This window comes from Capsicum annuum, chromosome 12 (genome assembly GCF_002878395.1).
Source record: "Capsicum annuum cultivar UCD-10X-F1 chromosome 12, UCD10Xv1.1, whole genome shotgun sequence".
NCBI classification, from domain to species: Eukaryota; Viridiplantae; Streptophyta; class Magnoliopsida; order Solanales; family Solanaceae; genus Capsicum; species Capsicum annuum.
Window position 1 is genome coordinate 103,725,357 of NC_061122.1, and position 9,600 is coordinate 103,734,956.

Here is a 9,600-nt window from a genome sequence, read left to right on the forward strand (position 1 = left end):
CTCCTCCACTTCCCAAGTAGCCTCTTCTACCTTGTGGTTCTTCTAAAGAACCTTAACCAAAGCTACATCCTTGGTCTGTAATCGATGAACTTGTCTATCCAAGATCTCAATCGAGACTATCTCATACGATAAGGAGTCTGAGATACCCACTACTTCTAAAGGAACAACTGAAGAATGATTACCTATGAACTTTCTCAACTTTGAGACATGGAAAACTGGATGAATGGAGCTCAAACTAGGAGGAAATTCCAACTCATAGGCAACATTGCCAAACTTTTTCAAAACCAAGTAGGGATCACCATACTAAGGACTTAAATACCCCTTTTTACCAAACTTAAATTCCCCTTCTTACCAAACTGCATCACTCCCTTCATGGGAGATACCTTTAAGAACACCCAATTACCAACATTGAACTCCAAATCTCTACGCCTTACATCCACATTGAACTTTTGGCGACTTTGTCTGGCTTTTAATCTATCCCGAATCACCTTCACCTTCTCCAAGTCTTGGTGAACTAAATCAAGGCCAAACAACTTAACCTCACCAACTTTATACCACCCAATAGGAGAACAACATCTCCTGCCATACAATACCTCCAAAGGGGTTATATAAATGCTAGAGTGATAACTATTATTATAAGTACACTAAATCAAAGGAAAATGGTCAAACCAATTACCACTATAGTCAATCATGCAAGCATGAAGCATATCTTCTAATGTCTGAATAGTCCTCTTCGTTTGTTTATCTAACTGCAGGTGGAAAGCGGTACTAAGGCACACTTTAGTCCCCAAACCTTTATGAAATAACTTTTAAAAATGTTCTGACAATGGAGTACCGTGATCTGAAATGATAGAAATGGTAGCACAATGAAACTTCATGATCTCCGAAAGATACAACTTAGCATAATCCTCCATCAATTAACTAGTCCTCACCAATAAGAAGTGAGCGGACTTAGTTATCCCATCCATAGTGACCCAAATTGAATCACATTGATTTCAAGATCGAGGAAGACCAGTAACTAAATCCATGTTAATTACTTCCCATTTCCATTTAGGCAACTTTATTTCTTGGTAAAAACCACCGAGTCTCATATGCTTGACTTTCACTTGTTGAAACACCATACACTTAGACATAAAGCCAGCCATATAGTCCTTCATATTGTTACAATAATAGAATTCCTAGAGATCATGATACATCTTTATAGAACAAGGATGAACAACATAACGAGATTCATGAGCTTGGGCCCAAATCCTTTCCCTCAATCCATTGATGTTGGGAATACATAGCATGCCTTGGTACCTCAGGATACCATTACTACCAGTTGCTAAGTCAGCAACATTTTGCTGATCCACATTACTCTTAATATTTATCAATTTGGGATCCAACATCTACTTTTTCTTTATTTCTACAATAAGAGATGACTATAATACCTGATGCACAAACACACCACTACCTTCGAAGTCTGTGAGATGAACTCCAATACTAGATAAATGGTTAATATCCTTCACCAACTCTCACTTATCCTTATTTATATGAGCCAGACTCCCCATGGATAACCTATTAAGAGCATCAACAACTACATTAGCTTTACCTGTATGGTAGTGAGGACTCATATCATAGTCCTTCAGCAACTCAAGCCACCTCCTTTGCCTGAGATTTAACTCTTTTTGAGTAAACACATACCGAAGGCTCTTATGATCAGAAAAGATATCAACATGAACACCATAGAGATAGTGATGCCAAATCCTCAGCATAAATACTATCTCTAACAACTCCAAGTCATGAGTGGGGTAGTTTTTCTTGTGAAATTTCAATTATCTAGAAGCATAAGCCACCACCCTATCATGATGCATCAACTCATAACCCAAAATAGCACAGAAAGCATCACAATACACAATGAAGCCATCATAATCCTCGAACAGGGTCAAAACTGGAGCTGAAGTCAAATTATCCTTTAAATTTTTGAAGCTACCTGCACACATATCTGACCATAAGAACTTGACCTTTTTCTGGGTCAACTTAGTCAATGAGGCAACTATAGTAAAAAAACTTTGCACAAATCTCCTATAGTAATAGGCTAAACCAAAGAAGCTCTAAATATCAGATGGAGTCACAGGTCTAGGCCACCTCTTAAATACCACAACTTTCTGTGGATCCACGATGATCCCTTTACTAGCAATAACATGACCAAGAAAAGTTATATCCTTTAATAAAAACTCACACTTGGATAATGTGGCATATAAACGTTGATCCTTAAAGGTCTGCAACACATCACGGAGGTGATCGACATGATCCAACTCAATCTTAGAATTGACCAATACGTCATCAATGAAGACAATGACAAACAAATCTAGAAACTAATGGAAGATCCTATTCATAAAATCCATGAATGTCGTTGGGGCCTTGGTCAACCCAAAAGACATAACTAGGAACTCATAGTGACCATACCGAGTTTTAAAAGTAGTCGTAGGGATATCCACCTGCCTAATCTTAAGTTGATGATAACCCAACCTAAGATCAATCTTAGAGAAACACTTCACACCCTAAAGCTGATAAAAAAAAATCTCTGATCCTAGGAAAAGGATACTTATTCTTTATGGTCACCTTAGTCAATTGATGATAGTCAATGCACATCCGAAGGGAACCATCCTTCTTGCACACAAACAACACTAAAGCGCCTAAGGAGACATACTAAGGTAGATAAAATATTTATCTAAGAGATTCTTCAATTTCTCCTTAAGCTCCTTCAACTCAGATAGAACCATTCCAGATAGATGGATAGAAATAGGACAAGTGTTCTGAACAAGATCCATCCCAAAATCAATTTCTCTATCAAGAGAAATACCTGGAAGATAATCAGGGAAATTATCAAGAAACTCATTAACCACAGGGACAGATTCTATAGAAGGACCTTTCATGTTAGAATCTTTAACCCAAATCAAATGATACAAACACCCTTTGGAGATCAACTTTTTGGCTCTAAGGTATGAGATGAATATCCCTTTAGGTTCTAAAGAACCCCCTTACCATACAAGGATAGGCTCATCACGAAATTTAAACATGACCTTACAAGTTTGATAATCTAAGAAAGCATAAAACAAATGTGACCAATCCATCCCCAATATGACATCAAAGTCTACCATATCTAACTCTATCAAATCCACAAGAGTTTTCTTACCACTAACTTATACCACACACACCCTATAAACTCTTTTAGTAATCACAGAGTCACCAACTATGGTAGACACAGAAAAGGATTAGAAATAAGTTCAGGACCAAAACAAAAATATACAACCATAAATGGGGTCACATAAAATAGAGTGGACCATGGATCAAGTAAATACTATACATTATGGGAGAAAAGTTTCAACATACCCATGACAACATCGATAGATGCCTCAAAACCCTAGCGAGATGCAAGAGCATATAAATAATTCTAGCTAGTGCTAGTACCTAAAGCAGAAACAAATACAAAAGCAACATCTTTTGGAGCAAGAGCAGATAAAGAATCAATAAGAGCCTTATTAGCCTCAGAAGCTATTTTAACATAATATCAATGCTGCATGTGACCAATCTGACCACAATGAAAGATCTTATTCTTCCATTCCTTATAAAATCTATGGTGCGACTGCCCACAAAATCTACAAAGAGGATGGAAGGAGCCGACTGTGGCCCACTAGTCTATGATTGGAAACTTTATTCCCAGGATCCACCATCATACTGATATCGATGATCACCCAACAATTTTTGGTAAGGAGCATTAGCTGTGGAGAAAGAACCAGAACTACCTTACTTATTCTTTAGCCACTTATCCCCATATCTACCACTATACTCAGAAGGCCTAAATTTCTTTCCTTGCCTCTCACTAAACTTTGAATGCTTTCTTTTCTCTTTCTCTACTTATTGTATATAGACAACCAACCTTGAGATATCCATGTCCTTACTCCGCAAGGTGTTATTACTTTCAAGGATCAACTTATGAGCTAGTCCCAAAGTGAACTTTCTCATCCTTGCCCTTATATTAGACACCATCTCTAGAGCATATTGAGACAACTGGTTGAACTTCAAGTTATACTCCTTCACCGACATCTTCCCCTATTTTAGATTAACAAACTTCTTAACTTTTGCTTTTCTCAACTTCTTAGAAAAGAAATAGTCTATAATTAAATTAGTGAAATCCTCCCACAAATATGACTCATCAACATCACCCCTTACCCAATCTTACTCCTTATACCATTGATATGCCATATTCTTTAGTTGGTAGGCAACAAACTCCACCCCTTCCATATTTGTGGTATGCATAACCTGGAAAATCCTTTCCATCTCATCTAGAAAACCATGAGGATCTTCCTCTACCTTAACACCAGTGAAAGTTACAGAAATTAACCTCATAGCCTAGCCAACCCTTATGGCTTCAAAAGATGGAGTAGCAGATAAACCACGCTCATCCTGAGAAGCCACCAACTAAGCAATCATATGAATTGATTGATGAAACTCAGCATTTACATATTATCCTAAGGAGGACTAGAGGGAACCCATGGAACTCTAGGATAATCAAGAACTAGACCCCTAAACCGAGTATGGATCCCATAAGTAGAGGGTGTTCCATCATTATTATTCTAAGTTGGGACAAAGAAGTTTTTGTGAGCATCATATCGTTGAGGCATGATCTAAAAGACAAGTAAATAGAAATCAGAAGAATCCAAGACCTTAGACTCTATGGCTCAAAATAAGACAACAAGAAAGTGAAACATTTCTAAACGCCTTGTATCTTTTACCTTATAAGTGTGTTGCACTAAACACCCTTAAAATAAAGTCTACTCAACATGGATTTGTGTACTCCTAATTAACCATGTACCTAAAGCTCTAATACCAATTTGACATAACCCATACCAAGGCCATGTCTTAATAGGCATCTCAGGCCCAACAAGGATCGGAGACCACCCTATTTCCAAAACCAACCCACCAAACACATAGCATAATTCAAATAAATTCTAATTATATAACAAGCTAGAGTATTTAAATTTAGAGACATTGGGATAGGTTCACGACCGTGGACAACCCAAATAAGTTTATCCATTTAATACCAAACCAATAGCCATAACCAACCCAAAATAATAACCAAGTCCATGTCCATAACACAGTAGGATGGAATAATCATAAATACAGTCAAAGAGTAATAGCCATAATACTAATACTAATACCAAGGATGAAATAACATATACCAACCCATAGTAGTTTCAAAAAGCCTCTATCTAAAAGTAAAACAATATTCAGTCGCAACATGCCCCCGACTCTAGCCAAAACCAAAATAAGAAATAGAGCCTTCCAAAGTATGGAAGCTCACCATTTTAAGTCAACACAAGCTAATATTGAGTCTAAGCACTGAGTAGGAGGTGTAGTATGACAAACACATACATCGCATGGGGATAGAATGTCAAAGACAATTAGTGGTTGGAGTGCAAACGTGTAACTCAAGGATAAGGATAAAATAGTGCCAATAGTTCAAAACTAATCAATCAATGCACATAACCAATGCAATATACACATATATATACATACTATACTGCGATAGAAAAAAGATTAGCATAAACTTTGAAACTATTAACCTGGGCTATGTAGCATGGTGGTCATAGAACAAGACACCAACGGGCTATATGGGCCCAATTCTCCCCTAGCTTAAAGGTGTAACACCCCACATGGTTCTAAGCTAGAAATTGAACTATTGTTCCTACATGTGTAAACTCTAATCCCGTGATTCATATTTGAATGCATAATTCATGATCATTAGCCTAGTTTGAATAGATCTTATGAGGTGTAAAAATATTCATGAGAATCAATTAAAGAAAAGTGAGCTAAGAACCTTTGAGTCAGCCAAATTTTGATCTTTGACTCCACAAGAGTTAGCTTTAAAGATGTATAAGTTTTTACATATATGGAATTTTGCTGCGCAACACACACCAAATTATAGATAATTTAATTAGCTATCGAGCTATACCAATTTCTCCTTATTCCAATACCTGAGCAAAAAGTTACAGCCATACAAAGGTCATGCATTGCATGACAATTACAAAAGGCCCTTGGAAAGGGTGTGCAATGGCCATGCATCGCCCACCTTTGCTTGGGCGATTTCTATGCGTCACATGGTGAATTCATAGTGCCAAATATGCTTCGTTTTAACTTAAAATAAAGGGCATTAATGTAACACCCCATATTCAAGTACGTGTATTGGCATATTCAAGTACGTGTATTGGTATTATTTATATGAAATTAGCTTTTTTATTTTATTTATATCGGAATTTGCCAATCGATGGTTCCATGCGAAGGTTATTGAATAAGCTTTACAATGATATAAAGATTTCTAAAAATGGATAGGTTTCAGATATAATCGAGCATATTCAAAACTGTAAAATGGTGTCCGGGATATTTGGGAATAGTAAATGTGCAGGAAAATTTCCTGCACACAAACTACTGAGGCCAGCAAAATTTTTAGGTCAAATTCGAATGATCATAACTCCCTTAATATAATGAAAAAGGAGAGCTGTGATCTATGAAAATAAAGATCTTTGAGTCTTCTTTCCAATGAAATTAGTTTCATCCAAATCCAACATTTGAGTAAGGAGTTATACTCATTTTACTTCAGCCTATCAAAATAGATTTTTAGGGTCAACTTCAAACGACCCTAACTCTATGTACAGGATGAACTGGGTGACCTACTTTATATGAAATAAAAACCCTTTGAATTATCCTTCCAACGATACCAATTTCACCTAAATCTAATATTGGAGCAAAGATTTATGGTAGATCTACTTTAGCTTATCAAAACAGTCCACCAAAGGACAGATTTAACATTATATAAATTTTAAAGGCATTTTGGTCATTTTCTATTATATTATGGATGGGAATATGTGTATAATACATGTATATAAGTTCAGAAACTCATTTTCATCATCAATCATTGAGAAAGAATAAACCCTAGCCAAATTTGACCTTTAAATTACTTTTGATTCAACCGTAGAAATTCCAAAGTAATTTGATAACTGCGTTTGTCATCTCGAGAGCTTTGAACGGAACCTATTATTTGTGCAAATAGTATTGCATAATCAAGAGGTGAATTCTAAGGTATGAATATTATTTGCCTTGTTCTTTTCCATATGTATATGTGTAATAGAGGATTATATGTATTGGTTGTTATTGAAAGGTGATGGAAATAGGGTTATGGACAATTTTGCATGGTTTGGTTGTATTGAATTGTGAAAGATGGATATGATAATTGAGTTATGGAAGGTGGATATGGTGACATACTATTAAATTGATGATTATTTATGTCTATGGCTCAATTTGGTTTAATGAATTGGTTGGAAGGATAAATGAATCTAAACTTGATATTCGAGGATGTTGTACGAATATTCATGGCATATGAATGTAATTGGAGTATAAGAGGGTTAAAGTGATATCCTTTATGGTGTAATTAAGGCTTACTACTCAACCACTAGTTTGGTGAATTCAAATAATTGAATTGTGATGTTTGGTTGATAATACAAGATTGCTATATATGTTCATTGTAGATAAGAAATCCAAAAAGACGGGAAGTCTATTTGGGACTAGTATTAAAGGTTGATAGTCAGGTATGTAAAGCATACTCTATAGCATATCTTTGGCATGAAAGTGAACAATTGTTCTATTAAGAAAGTTTCCAAAGTTATACAATAACATGTGATCTATAATGGTTTTGTATGATGTCCTACGTTACCAATGAACTTGTTTCCACTCTACAAGATGTCAAGACATTCCAATACTTACTTGTCTTCCAAATCTTACATGTTTATTGCACTAATGAATGTCAGAAGGTATCTAGTTACTCAAACAAGATCCATGTGCTATTAATGACTCCAAAACTTTTAATTGATATACCAATAAGTTCCTACTTCAGTGTCATGGCATTGATGAGTCCAAAACATTTCCTTGATGTGCCAATGAGTTCTTACTTTATTGTTATTGCATTGATGGTTTAGTTATATGTCTTTTATTGATGTATCATTGTTCAAAGTATCAAAAATGCGGTGGCGACCGAAAAAACAATCTCAAAGATTAATTGAACTAAGTGATGGAAGTTCTCTCTTATCAGGTGGTATCCCAAGGGCATAAGCCTATCATGGGTCGATCACTATTTATGTGTTTATTGGTGGTATCTCAGGGGCATAAGCCTATCATGGGTCGATCCCAGTTGATATATACTGGAGACAGCCTAATGGTCTCAGTACAGTACAGTAATGATTACAAAGATGATAATAACGAAGGTAAAGTGATTGAATAAATATAATGTACAGGTTGTCATAAGTTCTAGTAAGTATGGTCCACTCATATTACGATTTATTCACTTGTTTCTAATTTCTATTGAGCTCCTATGTCATATGTTATTATCTATAGCTTTACATACTCAGTACATATTTTGTACTGACGTCCCCCACGGGGGACCTGTATTTTATGCTGCAGGCACAGGTACCTCAGCTCATACACCGCACAAGTAGGAGCCAGGATATCCAGCTACTTTTGGTGAGCTCCAGTTTTCTTCAGGACTTTCTTTGTCATATCCAGACACTTTTGGTATTGTATAGAAGTTATTTATATGGTGGGGTGTGTCCCGACCTTAGTTAAACTCTGTGTATTGTCTAGAGGCTTTGTAGACCTAATATACACTCAAGCTGGTGTTTTGTTAATAGATGTGATGGCTCCAACGTCCAAGTATTGTATATACATATATATGTGTGCTTGAGCTTATACAGGTGATTATTTCCTTTTATATGTGACATGATGCTGCTTGAATTTTGGGTTGTCATAGAGGTATGCATGGGAAGTATAAGGTTTTGAGCTGGTTCTCCCGGGCCTCCTCGATTATGGGTGCTAGTCCGCCCCAATAGGATTTGAGGCATGACAAAAGTGGTATCAGAGAAGTTCATCCTAGTGATTCTACAAAGCTGTGTCTACGTAGAGTCTTGTTTATTGGTGTGTCGTGCACCACATCTATAAATAGGAGGCTATGGACATTTAGGAATTGTTTCTTTTCTTCATGTCTTAGATCGTGCGATAGAGCCTATATTATATATGAATTCATAGTTGATCACTGAATCCATTTGTTTCTCTTATTTTAGTAATGATGCTAGTTACCAGAAGCAAGAATATCAGTAAGCAAGTAGATGTGGCTGTCGGAGAGGGGACTATTAAGTCACCCACTATACCAGCTAATCAAAGTGAGGCTCCAGCTGAGCATGCATCAGAAAATTCTTCCACTCTAGAAGAAATAAGGGGGAGAAGAACTATATCCCCAGAGCCACCTATTAATGCTGCTGATCAAAATCTTAGAAATGCAGTGCAACTTTTGACTCGTATAGTTACTGGGTAAGATCAAGGGCAAGCCATTCCTACCATGAGTCCTAGTGGTACAGATAGGGCAGCTAGCCTTCGAACACAGGATTTTCTTAAGATGGATCCTCCCACTTTTACTGGATCAGATCTTAACGAGGACCCACAAGACTTTATTGATCAAATTCAAAGGGCCTTCAATATTATGCATGGAACGGGTAGAGAGACAGTAGATTT